At 41.8% G+C, this 20,793-nt stretch overlaps 1 protein-coding gene across 19 annotated transcripts in view; it reads right to left on the bottom strand.

The window, feature by feature from the left end:
- Window positions 1-20,793, bottom strand: part of LOC308637471 (uncharacterized protein) — a 160,780-nt gene that overhangs the window by 97,551 nt on the left and 42,436 nt on the right. For 2 of the 19 annotated variants that reach the window (XR_014019616.1, XR_014019620.1), the window contains one exon: window positions 4,045-5,054. The exons of the other annotated variants lie outside the window; for them this stretch is intronic. The gene's annotated coding sequence lies outside the window, so the exon portion shown is untranslated. Of the gene's footprint in view, window positions 1-4,044; window positions 5,055-20,793 lie in introns of those variants that run through there. 19 annotated transcript variants of the gene reach the window in all.

Genomic DNA, 20,793 nt, shown 5'->3' with positions numbered 1-20,793 from the left:
GGTCCCTGGTGAGTGGGCTTAGGCCTTCTTCAGACCCACAAGACAGAGATGGTCTCTCTAAGGAGGTGAAGGTGCAAAAGGCCTCTATATCCATGAGAAGAGCTGGAGGGAAGAGGGGGGAGCTGGGCCAGTGGGCGCCAGAGCTGCAGGAGAGAAGGGGCCACCTGCAAAAAATGAAGTCAAAACCAAGGGCCGGGTCTCAGGCCTGTGGAAGGGTTTGGACTCCATCCAAAGGTACTGAGAAGCCACTGCGGGGTTTGAAGTGTCTCCCAAAAGAATCGGGATCTTTATCTTCTCTCCATACACAAGACTCCTAGGAAACTCTCCCCACCAAGCCTGGTGCCATTCTTCTGTGTCTCCAGATCGAGCTCTGAGCTGAACTGAATGGAATGGAATGGAATGGAATGGAATGGAATGGAATGGAATGGAAGGGGCAGAACATCTTGAGATGTGTCCCCAAGGCAGCCAGGTGTGCCTCTCTTAAGTCATAGAGCAAACTTGATGCACCACTATGAGCTCACGCTCCTCAGCCTTCCTCCTGCTGAACAGAGGCAAATGCAACACTGTTTGTAAGGAATCCCAACGAACCGAGCCTCCCTCTGAGCTGAAGACAGCTAGGACCCTGTGGCTTTTCAGGGCACAGGTTAAAAAAAAAAAACACTTCTTTATTTATCCATCATTTGTCCATTCATCTTCTCACTGAACATTTATTGAACACTTACCAGGGACGAGACCCTGTGCTGCCACTGAGATGCACGAAAGAACACCCAGGCGAGGTCTCTGCTTATGCGAGTTGCCTGGTGCTGCATAAAAAGTTACCAAGCTCTTAGTGGCTTCATACACCCCCGACGTATGCCTCATAGTGGGTCAGGAGTCTGAGCCTGGGTCCTCTGCTCAGGGGCTCACCAGGCTATAATCCAGTCATCAGCAAGGATGTGACGTCACCTGAGGCCAGACTTCTCAGATGGGTGTTGGCAGAATCGGAACCCTGGGGCCCTCAGCTCCTAAAACGCACCACGGTTTCCCACCCCATGGCCCTCTCCACAATGTGGCAGTTTGCGTCTTCAAGACCAATAGGAGACTATCTCTATTGTCAACTCCCTGACCTCTAGATGCTACTCTAAAAGGCTCACCTGGTTAGGTCAGGCCCACCAAGAGCAATCTCTAGCTAGGTTAACTCAAAATCAACTGTTTTGGGATGTGAACGATGTCTTCAGAACCCCTTTTGCTTTTGCTGGGCTTCACAGAGCATTCCCAGGTCTTACCCACACTCGAGGGGAGGGGCTCGTGTCGGGTGCATACACCATGGAGCAAGAGTCTTGGGGAACAATTCCCAAAGCTACCCTGAAGGACCTTCTGGGCCAGCCAGCTCGTTCACCCTGTGAGCAGGAAGGTAGCCAGCCTGGGACCTGGGACCGGAGGGGGTGCCGGTTCCTTTCCCAGCTGCAGGAAAGCCTGGTCCAGGGCCACCATCCCCCACCCCCAGCACCCTCCACCCTGAAGCACAGTTCAGCCTCCTCTCCACTCACACATGCTCCTCACACATCTCGTGACAACTGGCAGTGGCTTTGTTCATCATTTCAGATTGCAACTCTCTGGCTTCTCAGACACCCACTTTAATACCCTGACATGTCTGTCCAGCCCATAACGTTCTGTCAATTGTCTGCGTCTCCCCGTGGCGCTGATCGCCTTTTCTGCTGCAGTCCTGGCCCGTACTGGCCCTGGTGTGCTCTGGGTACCAAGAGGCTCCACGTCACCCCCCTCACCGTCCACGCCACCGGATTCCCAATGAAGGGCTCCGCATCCCACGTCAATCACCTCCTGAGGCGCTCACACTTGCCTTCTCTTCTCAGGACAGACGCAGCCCGAAGAAAAGCCGCCCCGGGCGGGTTTTGCTTATCCACTCAAACCTAAGCAGACCCGAGCTCACCAGAACCTGCAGGTAGACTGAATGACCCACCCCTTCACCTGCCTTCCCCTCTGCCCCATGTCTAGCTCATCAGCAGGACCTTGGTCTAGAGGTCCACCACCTCTCTCCTCCCTCCTGTAGTGGCTCTTCCTGCATGAGTGTGACACCACCACACAAGCTTGCCCTGCTGCCCTGTGGGCATCCCTTAAGGGCTTCCCTCTGCACCATTAACGTAACTTCCTTTCATGCTCTAAAGACCCTGCATGATCTGTCCCCAGCCCACCCCCCTGGCCCTTCTCAAGACCTTGCACATGTCATGTCAGGCCACGCAGAGTGCCTTTCAGACCCTCGGGTTCTGTTCCACGGCAGGCAGGGTGTGGGCAGGCACTGCTGTGGGAAAATGATAAATCCTACCATACACAGCGTAGGGACAGAGGAAGAAGCATTTGGGGACAGCGATAACAATGAAAAATTGTTGTGGTGGTAGCATTTCCAGCCGTGGTGGGGGAAAGAGATCGACAACCCTTCTCCCCATAAAACTGGTCTAAGATGGCACAAAATTGTCAACAATAAACCTCCAGGGCTCTAGGAGATGGCAGCCTTAGTCTGTTCAGGGTCCTTTAACAAAGTGCCATCGACGGAGTGACTTATGAAATAACAGAAATCTGCACCTCACTGTTCTGGACTCTGGAAGCCTGAGAACAGGATGCTGCCAGCGTGGTCAGGGTGCAGGAGCGGCGCCCGTCCAGGTGGCAGACTGGCAGTGCCTCGCTGTGTCCTCTCGCAGTGGAAAGAGGGCTCTCTGATCTCTCTTTTCCTAAGGGCACTCATTCCACTTGTGAAGCCTTCATCCTCGTGACATAATGACCTCCCGGAAGGCCCCACCTCCAAGTAACATCCTCTTGGGATTAGGCTTTGAACATAGGTGAATTTTGAGGGGACCGAGACGTTCAGCCCATTACAGCCTCCAAAAGCAATAAAAAAAAAAAAAAACACAGAAGTGTTGATTTTTGAAAAGCTGCTAGAACTTTGAGTCAAAACGGTGGGAGACAGTGGCCTTCTTGCCTGGGGCTGCCCCCTCCCCTTCTCCAAGCTCAGTTGCACACAAGGCTCGCTCTAAGGAATGCATCTTGACTGCCAAAGGAGGCTGACTTGTTCTGGAGTGGAGGGAAAGCACGCACCTCGTGGTGCTGTCGGGAGACATTGCAAACTCACAAGAAAAATTAACAGGAAAAGCCCAGGGTTCTGCTAATGGGAAGGAGCAGTCCCAGTTGGGGTGAGTGGTGGAAGGACCAGAATTTAATGGGGGCACCAGAGACGGGGTTAATATGCCATCTGCATATCCTGGCAGCCCGGAGAATCTCTGCCATGTGCAGGGAAGGCTCAAGACCACCCAAAAGCCAGGCACAGTGGTGCATGCCCGTAATCCCAGCAGCTCAGGAGGCTGAGGCAGGAGGATTGTAAGTTCAAAAGCAGCCTCAACAATTTAGCAAAGCTCTAAGCAACTTAGTGAGACCCTGTCTTCGAATAAAAATAAATAAATAAAAAGTTCCAGGAATGGGACTCAGTGGTTAGACACCTCTGGGTTCATCTCTGGTACAGAGGAGAAGAGAGAGAGAGAGAGAGAGAGAGAGAGAGAGACCCCAAAGACACTAAATCTAGAAAACCACATGAACACTCTGCAACCCACATGCAAATCCATCTGCAGAGAGTGATACCTTCATGAGCCAAATTTGCTTGAGCATAATAACTTCCAAGTCACTGTCCAACTACCAATCTATGCAAATACATTAAAAAAAAAACTTTAGCAAGCCAGGCTGAAAATTAAAAAAAAAATAAGAATTTTAAAAACTAAGCAGACATATCAACAAGCATACATGCTTAGAAGACAGATTTTACAGATTAAGTCCAGATTAAGTTATTAAAAAGAAATGCTCAGGGGATATGCCACAATGCAGAATTGTTACAATGTATGTATTAGAGCTCTCCAGAAAGAGGAACTAGTAAGATATTTCTCTCTCTCTCTCTCTCTCTCTCTCTCTATATATATATATATATATATATATATATATATCATATAGATCATATATATACACACACACATATATATGCACACACACATACACAGGCCTACCTTATTTTATTGTGCTTCACTTTCATGTGCTCTGCAGATAGTGCATTATTTACAAATTGAAGGTCTGCAGAATTTTGTGTGGAACAAGTCTATTGGTGCCATTTTCCAAACAGCTCAGATGAACGTTAGCATTTTTTAGCAATAGGGTATTGTTAATTAAGATGTGTACATTGTTATTTTAGATATAATGTTGTTGTGCACTTATTAGACTTCAGGATAATATAAATATAATTTTTGTCTGCACTGGGGAACCAAGAAATTCATGTTATTCACTTTATTGTGATACTTGCTTTATTGCAGTGGTCTGGAACCAAACCCACGGTATCTCTGAGGTTTGTCTATAGATATCTGACAGAGTGTTCATTAGCAGAATTGGCTCACGTGATGATGGCAGCTGAGAAGTCCCACCACAGCTCACCGGCAAGCTGGAGACCCGGGGATGCCAGTCTCCTGGATGAGTTCAAGACTGAAGTCCTCAGAACCAGGAAACTAATGGGGTAACTATCTGAAGCCAAAATCCAAAGAGCCCAGGGCGCTGCTGGTACATGACCATGCATGTATGTGTATCTGCATAAATATCAGTTTTAAATTATTTCAGTTTAAATTATATATATATGGAAATTGAAGTTGCTGGGTATTATGGTAATTCCATGTTTAGTGTTTTGAGGGAATACCAAACTATTTTGCATGATGTCTGCACCCTCTTGCTTTCTCACCAGGAATGAAAATGTAATTTGATGCAGACCCTGTGAAAGAGTAAGTCCTGGGCTCCAAAGCTAGAGAGGCTGGTGTCTTGCTGTCAAAGCGACAACACAGGAGTCTGTCCCAGTCTCCAAGGAGAGGGGCGTCTTCTCCTTCTGTGTTTGTTCTTTCCGGGACCCCAGTCAATTGGGCGGTGCCTGTCCACACTGAGGGCAGATCTTCCCTGACTTAGTTCTCTCCGAATCACATGTTAATCTCTTCTGGAATCACCGGCACTCCAGTCCTTCCTTAATCCAGTCCATTTGACGCCTAAAACTATCCAATGCAGTTAACCGTTCAGTTTTCAATCCAAAAAAAAAAAAAAAAATGACAAAACACACAAATAAAGGAACAAGTATGAACCAGACACAAGGAAAAAAAACTGAATCAATAACAAATGGTGTGGAGTGGGCCCAGATGTTGGGTTTGGATTCCTCAGACAGAAACGTCAAAGTAGCTATTATAAATATGATTAAAGAATTAAAGAACACAATGTTAAAAATTAAAGAAAAATCTGTGTCACATCACATATAAAAATTGAACTTAGAGTGGATCAGCAATACAAGAACTAAAACCATAAAACCCCTAGAAGAGATCATAGAGGCGAATCTTTATAACCTTGGATTTGGCAACTGGTATTTTAGATAGGACATCAAAAGCATGAGCAACAAAAGAAAAAAAACAGAGGAATCATACTTCATCAAAATCAAAAACTTTTGAGCACTAAGGAGAATATCAAGAAAAAGCTTACAGAATGTGAGAAAATATTTGCAAATCACATAACTCATAAGATTCTGTCATATAAAGACTCTTAGACATCCACCTGAAAAATGGGTCAAGTACTTGAATATAGGTCTTTCCTCAAAGAATGGATACTAATGGCCAAAGTCACATAAAGATGCTCGTCATTAGGGAAATGCAAACCAAAGTCACTATGAGATAACACTTCACTCTTCATATAGAAAATAATACAAGAATGCAAAAAATTCAGAACCCTCCTGCCTTGCATGGGGAAATGCAATATGGTGCAGACACCATGAACCACAGTTTGACTTTCCCTTAAAAGACTAAACAACCCCAGCAGTTCTACTTGTACATACATACCTAAAACATAATTGAACAGGTACTCAGAAAATACATGTACATTCATGGCAATAGTAACACTATTTCAAAAAGAAAATAGGTGGAAATAACCTAATATCCACCAACAGATAAATGAATAGGCAGGCAAATTCTGCTATATAAAAATAAAATGAAATATTATCCAACCATAAAAATAAAGTTTCAATACATGGTATAATGTAGATACATGAACCTCAAAAATACATTCAGGGGCTGGGGCTAGGGCTCAGTGTTAGAGCGCTTGCCTAGCATGTGTGAGGCACTGGGTTCAATTCTCACCACCACACAAAATAAATAAATAAAATAAAGATATTGTGTCCATCTACAGCTAAAAATATTTTTTAAAAAACACATTCAGTGTAAGAAGCCAAATAAAAAATATGTCATATTGTATCAGTATATCTATGTGAAATATTCAAAATAGATAAAGACAGAACACAGATTGGTAGTTGCTAGGGGCTAGGTGAAGGAGGGAATACAGAGTAACTATTTAATGGGTACAAGGTTTCCCTTTGGAGTGATGAAAACGTTTTGGCAGGCTGGGGTTGTGGCTCAGTGGTGGAGTGCTTGCCTAGCATGTGTGAGGCACTGGGTTCGATCCTCAGCACCACATATAAATAAATAAATAAAATAAAGTTCTATCAATAACTGAAAAAAAATTTTTTTAAATGTTTTGTCATTACCCTTGTAATTCAAAATTTTAAATGTACTAAATGATACTTAATAATACACTTTAAAATAGATAACTTTGGGATGGGGTTGTGGCTCAGTGGTAGAGCGCTCGCCTAGCACATGTGAGGCCTTGGTTCGATCCTCAGCACCACATAAAAATAAATAAATAAAGGTATCACGTCCAACTACAACTAAAAAATAAATATTTTTTAAAAATAAAATAGTTAACTTTATGTTATGTGAATTTCACCTCAATTTTTAAATTAAAGTTAGGAAAAACATAATAGCACAGACTCAAAAAGCTAAAAATCAAAATAAAGAAATACAAACTGTAAAATGAACAAAATGAAAATTCTAGATGAAAAACATAGTAAAAGTACAAGATGAAAATTCATTAGATGGGCTCAATAGATTTGAGATGGCAGAATTTAGAGTCAGTGAGCTTAAAGAATGAAAAATGCAAAACATCAAAAAGAAAGGACACTTTAAAATAAACAGCAATACCAAGACTTGTGAGAAAGCATGAAATATGCCAACACACATATAGTGAGAGTCCCAGAACTAAAGAAAAGAGAGAAAGGTGAAGAAAAAAAGATTATTCAAAGGATTAATAGCCAAAAAGTTTCTGAATATAATGAGAAACAGATATAGATCCATGAAGCTCAAACCAAATGTAGAATAAACAAATTGTAGTTACCCTTGTGAAGAATAAAGACAAATAGAAAAAATCTTAAAAGAAGCAAGAGTAAGATTGTTTATCATGTACAGGAGAATAACAACATGATTAATAGCAGAATTTGCATAAAAAGCATTGAAGCCCCAAAGACAGTGGAATGATATATTTCAAGTGCTTAACCAGGAAAGGGAAAGTTAGAAGGCACCTAGGCCATAAAACAAGCCTCAATTAATTAAAATGATTTAAGTCATTTAAAGTATATTCTGTAGTAACAGTGAAATTAGAGATTAAAAACCAAAGAAATTTGGAAAACTAGAAAATTTAAGAAAAATTTGTAAATAATTAATAGCTCAAAGAATCACAAGGATAATGCCAACATATTTTGAAAAGAATTAAGAATGAAAACACGATAGAATTAGTGCAGAAAGGAAGAGGAAGTAAAAGAATTTCAGAGAATTACAAAGGACATGAAGAAAGTTATGGAGGTGATGAAAGTGTATTATGTTGAATGCGATTTTTTGGAGGGTGTGGGTGTGAAGACTTATGAAACTATATATGTTAAATATGTGTAGTTTGTAATATAATGATTATATTTCAATAAAGCTATGAAAATGTAATGATAAATTGATTAGCAGTAAATGATAAATTGTATAGCAGTAAATGCTCATATTAGAAAAATCACAATTAAATACTGTAAGCTTCTACTTTTAAATTATGGGAAAAGAAGAGCAAATTAAACCCAAATGGAAGAAAATAATAAATATCAGTACAGGAATCAATGAAAATAGAGGGGGAAAATAAAAAATAAAGCAAAAAATCTAGTTTTTTGAAAAACTTAATAAAACTGACAGACTTTTAGCTCTACAGTCTAACCAAAAAAGAGAGAATGCACCCATGAACAAAACCAGGAATGGGGGAGGTGTCATAATTACCAACCCCATTGTAGCCATTCAAGCAGAAACTATGAGCAACTTTATGCCAACAAAGTTAGACAACTTAAGATAAAATGAACAAGTTCCTAAAACAAACACAAATTTCCCAAACTGATTCAAGAAAATAGAGAAAAATCTAAATAGAACTAAAACAAACAAATAAATTGAATTAATAACTTATAATCTTCTCACAAGAAAAGCCCAAACCAGATGGCTGCACTAATGAATTCTATCAATATTACAGATATGATACTAATCCTACACAGAATCTTTCAGAAAATAGAGGAGGAGGAAAAATTTCCCAAGTCATTATATAAAACCAGTACTACCAAAGTCAGAAAAAGACACCCCAAGAAAGGCAAAACTACAGGTTAATATTCCTTAATGAAGATAGAAAAACATCCTTAATAAAATAGTAGAAAATTGAACTCCATACATAAAAATACCATTATATAACATTACAAATGATATTTATCCATGTAACATATATTGGTTTAACACCTAAAAATCAAGTAATATAATACACAATATTAATAGATAAAGGACCAAAATCCCACACCAAAATCAATTAATTAATTTTCTTAATTTGAAAAAAATCAATATCTATATGGTAAGAACTCTCAGAAAATTAGGAGGAATAGAAGGGAACTTCCTCAGCCACATAAAAATCATCTATGAAAAACCTACAACTGTCATAATGAATGATGAAAAACTGCATGATTACCTCATAAGATCACCATTGCAGTAGAGGACTTAGCCAATGCAATAAAGCAAGAAAAAAAATAAATCAAAAACATGTAGATTGCAAAATAAGTGAATCTCTATTTCTAGAGAACATAAAAAAAACAAGAACTAATATAATTCCCCAAAGTCATAGAACAGAAGGTCAATATACAAAAACCAATCACGTGCCAATATAAAAACATAGAAAAACCAAAATACACTTAAGGTAAACCTTTCATTCACAAAATAAATACTTCTAAATAAACAAAAGTTTTGTATACTGAAACTACAAAGTTTTAACTACAAATTTGTACACTAAAAATGACAAATCATTGCATAAACCTTCACAGATGTACCTCAATATATTATACTAAGAATAATATATGAATATATATATAATATATATGTACGTATATACTTATAAGTATAATTTTATGTATATTATATTAAGTGAAAAAACACCAGAGACAAAAAAAGTATAGACTTTGTGATTTTTCTAGAAAATTTTTCAGAAAGTCATTGGTACTGATAGCAGATCAGTGGCTGCCTAGGATTGAGAGCTGTCAATGAGGACTGACTACAAATAGTTAAGAGTGAACTTTTAGGGGTGATAGATTGTGATCATTGTTGCACAAACTCTACACTCACTAAAACCCATGTGCAATTACTATTGTGTATAAATTTACCTCAAAAAACCTGCTGAAGGTATTTTTATGGCACATCCACTTTGAATAATGGTGCACGTCCACTTTTGACAAATGTCAAAAATCATTTAAACAATCATCCCCACTCCATGATGACTAGAAAAGCTAGATAACATTAAAAATGAAAATTAAAGGCTCTAATTAAACACAAAGATAACAAAATCCTGAAGAATTACTCTCTTAGTCCTTTTTCTGCCTTTATAACAGAACAACGCAGACTAGGTAATTTATAAAGAACAGAGATTTATTTGGCTCATGGCTCTGGAGGCTGGGAAGTCCAAGAGCATGACACTGACATCTGGCAAGAGCCCTCATGCTGCATCATTCATGGTAGAAGGCAGAAGAGCAAGAGAGGACAAGAGTGAGAGAATAAGACAGGACCCAACTCACAGCAAGTCCACTCTCACAATAGCTAACCCACTTCTGCAATGATGATGTTCATATGTTCATGAGGCAGAGCCCTTAATAAAAAAAAATTAAAAAAAAAACTTAAACACATTTAAATATTAAAAGAATTTATTTGAGCATTCAATGACTCATGAATCATAGCACCAGGCCAAAAAGGGCTAGCACTCTGAAGGGGTGCAAGGGGAAACTTATTAAAGCATTTGCAGAAACAAGACTAAAGTTAGAAGTTCCTAATCAGAGGTTAGCTGAGTGAACTTTTAGGGGTGATAGATTGTGATCATTGTTGCACAAACTATAAACTCACTAAAACTCACATATTTTAATTTCAATGTATTGTTTATATTGGGCTTTGGATTTTTTTTCACATAGAAATTTAAAATTTAAATACCAGCAACAAACGTAAGACAAAATTAATACACACCATTTACAATGGACATCAAATAAAATTACGTTTCAAAAATGTTCATGGATTAGAAACTTGATTTTGTAAAAATTTTCAATTTTCCTCAAAATTATCTACTCTGTACAGTTCCAGTAAAAAAAAAATTCAAAAGTTTTCTTATTTTATTTTAGGAGATTGGCAGGATGATTGTGGTGGATGTTTTGGTTCTTGTTTTGTTTTTTGTTTGTTTTCCTATTACCACCAAACCAATTACCACAAAGAGCAGCTTTAGAAAATACATTTTCTCTGGGTCAGGAGTCAAGGCAGGCTTGGGCCCAGCTGGGTCTTTGCTCAGAGTCTCACAAAGCTGCAGTCAAGGTGTTGGTCAGGAAGCATTCTCATCTGGAGGTTGGAGTCCTTTCCTACCCATCAGACTGCTGGAGGATTTAAATGCTGGTGGCTGTAGGACTGAGCCCTCTGCTCCTACAGGCTGCCCACAGTTCCCTCCCATGAGGCCTTCTCCTTAGACAGTTTATATCATATAGCAGCTCACCTCTTCAAGGCAAGTAGAACCAGATAATAGCAAGACCGAGTGCCCATACATGGGTATGCAATAGGCACATATATAAACCTGTATTTATAACACAGTGTTAGCAATATACCCAAAAGAAATACACATGTATATTCAATAAGAGGCACATGCAAGAATATTCACATTATCCATTGCTCCAAAAACGGGAAATTGCTCAAATGTACAATGACAGAATCCAAGAAAAATACACTGTGGTATAGTCATAAAAAGGAAAACTACAGAACAACCAAAAGGGAGCCACAGTTACAGGCAGCAAACACAGAAGAACACAGGGTATGATATGGTCTCAATCACATGAAGTTTGAAAAACCAACAAATCTATACCATAGTGCTTAGGGATCCAAGCTTACAGGAAATACTATAAAGCAAAGCAAGAAATCACATGCCATAAAAGCTGGCCTCATGTTTTGTTTTAGTTTGGTTTTTGTTTTGGAAGAAAAAAATTAGTGGTTTGTGATTAGGAAGGAACATAAGTGAGAAATCAGGCTGCTGGATTGGAAGGTAGTCGTGTGAGTGTCCGTAGTGAACTTATGACTTGGCTATACGCTTTTGTTTTGTGCACTTTTCTGTATTTGTACATTTCATAATAAAAAGGATTTAATAATGAATAAAAAATTATTAGAACATATGATAAAAAAAATTGTACCTTTAATAGAGAATCTGCTTATACAAATCAAAGGTGCCAATTATTGTCAAATACAAAAAGAGAAAAATTCAAAAACTAGAAATGTAACTGTCCAATAAACAATCTAAAGTAGTCAATCTTGGAAATCAAAGAAAGTTCCTTCAATTATACAATGGAAATGTTTCACATTAAGTAAATTCTCCTGCAAGAGGCATAAAAGTGATGTTAATAGACAATACTTGTGACTTGGTATCATAGCCCTGACATGGTAAGTGAATAATACAGGTTATAAAACGATTTGAATACTGAATGTCCATCATGACTTCTTTTCTTGTTTTACATTACTACGTGCTGCGAATTGAATCCAGGACTACACCTGCTAGGAAAGCACTCTACCACTGAGCTACATCCCAGTCCCAGAGACCCATTTTTTTTTAAAGTTGATATGTGAATATGCATTTATGTATATGCATTAGGAAGTGATAGGAAAATATATTTCAAAAAGTTGTTACCATCCTGAGTCCTGAGATTACAGATGATTTTAATTTTATAAGTTTCATGGTATGTGTTTTAAATTTTTCACAGTGAATACGAAAAAGAAGGCTATTCTTTTTAAGTGATTGGCCAAGGATCATCAGCATAGTGACACTATTGAGAACTGGGCATGTGGGGTGGGAGCAGGGAAGATACCTTCTCCTGCCCCTCCTCATCCTCTGCCCATTTACTCTAAAGGTGAGTAAGGATGATTATCTTATGTGAATAAACAAAATGGACCAACACCTAATCTGGCAGCAAAAGCCATTCTTAATCTAAATCTGTACTCAGACAATAGCAAAGCCAAGTGTGGTGGCACAGTCCTGTAATCCCAGCGACTCAGAAGGCTGAGGCAGGAGGATGGCATATTTGAGGACAGCCTCAGCCATTTAGCAAGGCCCTAAGCAACTTAGCAAGATGCTATCTCAAAATAAATAGATAGCTAGATAGACAGATAGATAAAATGAAATAAACTTTTTAAAAAAGAGCTGAGGATGTAGCTTAGTGGGTTAAAAAAAAAAAAAGTACTAGTAAACATGAAAATCTTAGATGGAGCCTGCCACTCAATGGGGCAGAAACTTGGAATGAAGATTTCCATACATGGAAATGTGTGCTCACCTCTGAGGGTCCAGTAAACACGATATTTAAACATCATCAAAGATAGTGTGGAGGCCCCTCATTTCAGATCCATAACATTTCTAGGTATATTGCTGATGCTGTTGCCTTTTTGCCATTGGTCAGATCATTTTTCATTTTAATTCCTTGTCACTGTTTACACCAGGATGCCCACAAAGTCTGCTCTCAAAGCCACTGAAAGGTGCAAGAACACAGCTAAAGTCTTCAGCAAATGACCATACCTCCCAAGCATGGAGGATGACACCTCTGCACACCCACCTGGCTGTCTCTCCCAGGGTTGATAAAGGCCCTCAGTTAATTCCTTCACAAAGCCAGGGTGCCCTGTAGAGGGGTGCCTTTGGTAATTATTACACCCATAAAGTGCGTCAAGATTACCAGTATCTATACCTATAATCACCCATCAGCAACCTCCTCTCCCTCTCTTTCTCCATCCCTCTTTGCTGCTGGGAAGCATGAGAAGTCCACTTGTGCCCTGGGACTCCTAGCAAACAGAAGGTAAGAGGAGGAGAGGCCCCAGAGGAGAGCAGAGGAAATGGAGGGCTACAGGTCTTTTCCAGGGTCAGAGTCACACCAGAAAAGAAAGAGCTCTGGAAAGATGATCTTAAAGACTGCAGAACTCCGGCTCTCTCACCAACAATGCATAGTCTAAAATTTTATTAGGAAACATAAATTAAGTTCAAGAAACTTCCAGAGAGACCTGACTTATTCCCATGATGACTGCCCTGATTTTTAACCTTCCAAATCTGGTTTTCTTATTTGGTACCCTGCTTTGAAGACACACTATCCTGGCATCACCAATAACTAGGTAATTTTCTATTCCTTTTCTGGAGCGTCTATTAACATCCTAATTGTACCATGTAACAGAGTTTGGGCAATGGTAGTTTAACTTCACATAGAAGTTATGTAACTCATGGTAACATTAGATGATTCCTAAAAGGTGCTAGGTAAGGGAGTCCAGACACCACCACCATAGTATTGTATTCCTAGAGCATTCCAAGACACAAGCTGAAGAGCTCATCAGCTGGAAGGAGGCTATGTCCAGAAATCTAGTTGCTTTCACTGCTGTTGTTGTTATTGTTTTCTTTTTCTTCTAGACTTTGAATCCACACTTTTTCTTGGGGAGTAGGGGGAGTACCAGGGATTGAACCCAGGGGCACTCGACCACTGAGCCATATCCCCAGCCCTATTTTGTATTTTATTTAGAGGCAGATTTTCATGCAATTGCTTAGCACCTCATTTTTGCTGAGGCTGTCTTTGAACTCATGATCCTTCTGCCTCAGCCTCCAGAGCCACTGGGATTACCGGAGTGTGCCACTGCACCCGGCTCGAATCCACATTTTTAAAGTACAAAACAATTTTGGATGCCTGGGCTTTTCCAAACCAGATTTTAGAGAAAGGATGGTGATGGAACTCACTTGTTCAAAACGTGTGTCATGAAAGAAAAAGATGTTCGGAACTCGGGGACAGCTGGGTATCTGCAGAGGGTAAATGCTCAGGATGACAACCCAGTCATTGACAAGGGATCTGATCAAGATCACTGTGTAGGCAAACACCCCTTCAACAACACGTGTCTCAGTCCAAGCATCAGCGATGTCTTGCCTTCACCCTGCCTGAGCCAGTGTAGACCCAGCCCTGAGGCTGACAGTCATTCTTTTAATTCGACTGCAGTGAAGTGCTCCTGCAGCCCTGACAATATTCTCTTGTGCACCAAAGGAAGTGAATAATAATTAAAGGGCCCTTTGGACAATATCCTTCTATCTGAGGAATCATATACTCAAATAATCTAATTTGTAAAACCTCTTCACTACCTTACTGCCTGGCTTCCATTTTCTTTTGCATATATTTCCACCACTCAACTAATGATGGATAGAGGGAATTAAGACATGGTTGATTGCATCTCATAAAGGCACTTGGAGGCATTTAAGATCGCTAGCATCTTTTTTCTTTCCAGCACCTTCTAATGTAATGTGTTCTCTGAACACACGTGTAAGACACACACATTGATATTAAAAGCTGTATTCTACACCGCCTCATAAAAAGGATGCCATATCAAAACCCAGAGTGAACATCGAATGTGCACTATAATCGTTTAAGGGATGAGAGTAAAGGAACTGGTAGGGTGGATGCCACCAAACTGCCTCTGCTCACTACCTCCATCTGTAAGGGCAAAGCTGAACAGCCACAGAGAGATGGCAGGGCCGCAGTGCCAAGATGATGCCAAGGCCACTCGGGGGGCACATTCAGTCACCACTCATCCCCAGCTATTCCTGGAGACAGGAACCAATGCACGCCATGACATAGACACTCTGTATGTTTTGCGTGTCCTCTAGAAACAAAGCCCTATCAGGGACATATTGTAATATATTTCCTCAATCAATCATTCAACATTGTGATGCCAGCCTGTGAAACAGAACTTAGAGTTGGCAGGCGATTGATGTCACAGTGAGCCAGGACCACCCACTGGGGGAAGGAGACAGTGGAGGCTAAAAGCTTCAGCTCAGCCGTAGACTTCTGAGACCCACTCCTTTGCTGGGTCACCCTGGGCAAGTTACTCAATTACTCCTAGTCTCATTTTCCTCCTTGTGACATGGGGATTCAATAGCAGCCCCTGCTTGTCAGGATCTTTGTGAGGTTTAAAGGAGTCAGTGCATGCAAGTTAACACATTCCCCCCACCTCTCTCTTGGTCCTTTTTAGTTATATATGACAATTGAGCCCATCAGAAGTAAATGGAGGGACAAATGTTAACCAATATCATGAGAGAGAAAAAAAATTCTGTGTGAACTACTGTTTCCCAAACTCTTTTCCATGGAACAATAAGGGTGTTAAAAGTGCTCCACAAAAGGAATCAAAAATGACCTGGTCCATTAAGGGGGGGACAAGTTGGGGATAAATGAAATTAGCCTGGTCTCTGCTTCTCTCACTAGGCTTTTGTGAACTCGATTTGGAAACGATGAGCCAAACAAACCTACAAATGAAAATGTCTAGCACATTCGAGAAGCTTCCGAGGATGGACTTTTGTCAAGAGCTTTGGCATGAGGCTGAAACACAAGTGGGAAAATATCCAAGACAGCAATGACACCACCTCCCAACTCCAAGGGAATGGTGGGGGGAAGCACAGAGTTCTGCTTAGAAGGAGAAACAGACCCCAAAGGGAAGTTTGAGTCCAAGGGAAATACCTCCAAATACCACTAAGGATGTCAGGTGGGGAATGGAGACAGCAAATCCTTGACATCTGTTTTCATCTCTCATAGGGAAATGGAAGGCAGGGGTGATATTTTTTTTTTCTTTTTAAAGCTGTGGGTTTTCCAAGATGGCTCTGAAACAAAGCTCCACCTCCTACGAGAATCTTCACGATGATTCCCCAGGCCCAGGAGATCTTCCGCAAAATTCTAAATGGAGTAAGGATGTCCATCTCGTTCCACCATCCTTCCTCCCCCATGCCCTCTCCTTTCCCCTCCCTCGCCTTTGCCCTATCCAAAGTTCCTCCATTCCTCCCATGCTCCCCTCCAAACCCCATTATGGATCAGCATCCACATATCAGTGAAAACATTTGTCCTTTGGCTTTTGGGGATTGGCTTACTTCACTTAGCATGATACTCTCCAACTCCATCCATTTACCTGCAAATGCCATGATTTTATTCTCTTTTAAATGCTGAGTAATATTCCATTGTGTGTATATACCACATTTCCGTTATCCATTCATCTATTGAAGGGCATCTAGGTCAGTTCTGCAGTTCAGCTATTGTGAACTGTGCTGCTATAGACATTGATGTGGCTGCATCACTTTGGTAAGTACACATAGGAAGACACGAATGGTGTGACTCTACTTTGTGTACAACCAAAGAAATGAAAAATTGTGCTCTATATGTATACTATAGATTGAAATGCATTCTCTAATGTATAACAAATTAGAATAAACAAATAAGTTTTTAATATGCTTATTTATTCATTTATTTATTGTAGTGCTAGGGATTGAACCCAAGGGCCCTTATTTTATATGGTTCTGAGGATCGAACCCAGCTGGGGTTATGGCTCAGCAGTGGAGCACTCGCCTAGCACATGTGAGGCCTGGGTTCAATCCTCAGCACCACATATAAATAAATAAATAAATAAATATTTTAATTCTAAATGGAGATCCCAATGACTAGGTCTTAGCTCAATAGTTAAGTCTCTTCCTCCACCCTCAGGGCTCAAACATCAGCCATTTTTTCCCATGTCAAAATCCTAGAACCCTTTTCCATTTCTGGGAAGGACAAAGGAAAAGCGCTTCTGCCCACAGTCTCCCACGTCACTTCGCTGGGAAACTATTTCTCACCCAAAGTGACCATCAGTGGGAGAGGGACTCAGGATGATTTCTGGCCATTCCAAAACCCACTTGATACCTTCCAAGAATGAAAACCTACCAGGTAAAAAGCAAGCCTGTTCCTAAAGGCGGAACACAGAGGACAGAGTCTAAAATGGCTTCTGGCGATAATAGCTTCATTTTAAGAAGTACAGGGAGACGAGGACTATTTCAGGAGGACACGTCTTCATCGACTGGTTTTAAAGCGTCAGTCTTGTCATGTCACAAAACCAACCGCATGGAGTCCTAAATGGGATACACCACGCTGTCTCATTAATTTCTCTCAAACAGCCTCGGTTTCTTTTCAAATTATATTGGAAAGTAAAAACTAGTATAGGGAAACAGATCTTCCATCAAAGAATCCCGGTGCATTCTCTGTGGGCACCTCCAAGCGCACCTAAATCAGAGTCAAAGGTACGCCTGGAAGGAGCTGGTTTTTAAGTCAGCCCCCCTTGCCCTCCAAGAAGCTCAGACAGTCGCACAACATCGAAGTTTTAAGTAATGAGAAGGGCAAATCCCGATGAGCGGGAAAGGTGACACCCCCAACTTCCAGTGTTTCCCCAGATGAGGCCGATAAGAGTCGAAGGAGGCCTTTTCTTTGCAAAGAAACGTGTCTTCCTGAAGAGGGAACCGCGCAGCGATTAAGACATCCCCAAGCATCTGCTAACCTACTTACAGGCATCATTGCTCCCCTGGGCCTTGGGACCCCTCCACCTTCCTGAACGGAGTAGCTGAATAGGTAAATGGGTTATATCAGGCCAGGAAATCAATGTGTATACTGTGTTCTCAGCCACCGATGAGCATGTCGAAGCCATTTTATTATAGCTCTAGGAGCTGTATTGATCCAGCCGTAACTACTCGGAGGTGGCCGGCAATCCAATGGGGCTGCATCCTTCTGTCCATCCAGCCGCCTCTTCCCCCCCACCCCCCCACCCCCACCCCCCATAGTGCTTAGAGAGTAAGCGTTTGCAGATTGGATTAATTTAATGTTTGCTTAATCAAAACTGACAACCCTGGAACTTAAATGCTATTAATTACTAAGAGAATCCAGAACTAATCCTCTAACACTGTGAGGCCAGGGAGGAGCCCGCAGCAATGCAGAGAAAGGGGGCACTCGCAAGGAGATTCTGTTTTGTCTTTCTCTCCAGATGTTCGGTTTGTTTCCTTTCTCCACGTCTGTGGCCACCCACTTTCCCCTCCCCCGCCCACAGCCTTCTAAAATAACACTTGCTGCTTTTGTTTTTGCTCTTTGTAGCCGATATGCTGAGTGCATTCGAATGTGCTGTCTGGGAATAAAACTGAGCCTTGGCCCCTGATGCCCTGGCAGAATGCTCTAGACAGTCTGCTCTGGTCAAATAGCACCCTGCTTTAGCCTAGTTTAATCTATAGATGGCTATTTTTTTTTTCCTAGAATGCTGAGAACTCCTTAAGAACAAGGGCTGTGACTTATCCCAAATCTGCATTGCCCCCAGCATCTCTAGCTCTGAGCCTGGCACATAGATGGCATCAGCAAGAGTTTGCCGGATTGAATTTGGGGAAGAGACAACAGCCCCCCACCCCCAGGGCTCCATGTTTACAAAGCTCTCTGCTGTCCTGACACCCCTCCAGGGACAGCGTCTCCTGGGCATCAGTTCAACTGCCATCTCCATCAAATCCGCCACCTTCCCTGTCCTTGGAAAAACAGAAGACTGTTCTTAGAACCAAGATCCAAATGCCTATCTTGCTTATGGATTAAATGCCACCGCGGGAGAGACACGAGAGGGTGTATCTGCCTCCAAATCTATTGTTTAGCCAAAGGGTCACCTAGGACTACAAAATGACATGCAGTTTGGTCAGGAGGCTACTGGGAGTCAGGAGGGATACTGCTAAAGTCTCAAGTGTGTGCTTTGTCCGGGCAATGCCTGGGGTTTAGGAAAATGTCCACACCTCTGAGGTTTGGCCAGGAGCACATGCCGCGTCTTTTGAACTCCTCTCCAGTGGCAGTGAGTGGTTCCCGTCCCCACCACAACTGTGTGTTGTGCACAAGAAGCCTTCAAAGGACTTCCTGTGGGCATCAGGCCCCCGGGGTGTACACTCATTAGGGCAGAGTCCTTCTGAACTGCTAATCTGTCCCCACCAACCACTGGGGGACCTGAAGCCATTACTACAGGAATCACAGCAGACAGATCAAATGACCAAGCCAAGGAAGGTGTGTCATTGGGGAGGGGTGAGGACCACAGGCAATCAGGGAGCCTGATTGCATGACATGGCCCTGATGTGACATGTTGGCAGTCAGCTCAATCTTCAGAACATATATGCGTCACTCAAATAAGGTCTGTAGTTTAGTCAATAGTATTATCCCAGGGTCAGTTTTCTGGTTTCAATGGTATGCAGAGATGGTCGGTCATGGAGGTATTGTCACCGGGGAGGGGGAGCGGGCTGGGGAAGAAACACATGGGTGGTTTTGATGCTATGCTTGCAACTTTTTGTGAGTCTTAAATTACTTCGAAGTGAAAAGTTAAACGTTCACATGCACAAGTGCGTGCACGCCCACACACACACACGCACGCACGCACGCACGCACGCACGCAGGACAATGTGAACTATAGACCTGGCAAGCCAGAGATAGCCTCCTCTGTCTGTTGACATCCCTTGCTACATTCATCCAAATGGGCTAGTCACAGCTATGCCTCCCTGTCCAAGTGGGACAAGGACCTCAAGACCTGACCCAAGACCCTTCACATACATCCGGCCAAACTCACCTGTTGACCCTTTTATGGAATCTGTCCCCTGGAGGTGACACATGGAACCAATTGAGTTTACTGAACTCCTGCCTTTTCCAAATTTCTGAAATCAAATCGCCATAGAACCACACAACACCTATTAATTCCTACGCGTTTTGCACCCATAACTCTCACTTGATGAATAGAGCGCCAGACTTACAATTCAGCCATGGTGTGGTAAATTACACTGGCCAGATTAACTGTGTAAAGAACACGTCTCAAAACAATGATTTCACTTCAAGCTAAGGAGGAACAAGTGCCCTTTCTTTCATTTCTAAATTCCATTTTCAATCATAAATATTGAAAATTACATTTCTGATCACCGCTGTCACCTTGTGAGTAGTGGCACAAGAGCCTCACAGACGCACGGGTTTTTACAAAAGGAAAGCCAGGGCCATTAGAAGACCCAAACCACTTTGAGTTTTAAAGGGCTGGTTCCCCCAGCCTACAGATTATAAAGATGGCACCCTTCGGAGTTTGTGGTGGCAGGGAGTGGCAGCCCCGTTGGCATGTGGGTTGTTAAGCGTGAAATTATTGCTCTGGGTGCATTACACCACCTTTATGTATGAGCTGTTCCAAGTGCTTACAGGCAGGAGAGGAACAGCCACTGTCCCAGAGACGTAGAGATCTGCCTGGTAGAGAGCCCTGAGACCCCCTTAGATTTTAACTTTATGCAAATGAATCCTTCCATGTCAAAAGTGGGCCACAAGCTCACCTTCCTCTCAGATGATAACAAACGTCAAAGCTATAGGCCTTGAAAGGAAAAAAGAATGGGATATTCTAACAGGGGCAGAGCAGGAAAGCATCAACGCTGGGCCCACTGTCCTGCCTAGGAGCAAGGAAGGATGGAGGAATCTGTAGAAGTGTGTGCCTGGAAGGCAGAGTCAGTCTGGAGGAC

The sequence above is a fragment of the Spermophilus citellus genome (genome assembly GCF_964194105.1).
Source record: "Spermophilus citellus genome assembly, chromosome: 18".
Taxonomy (NCBI): Eukaryota; Metazoa; Chordata; class Mammalia; order Rodentia; family Sciuridae; genus Spermophilus; species Spermophilus citellus.
This window is presented reverse-complemented; position numbering and strand designations above follow the sequence as displayed.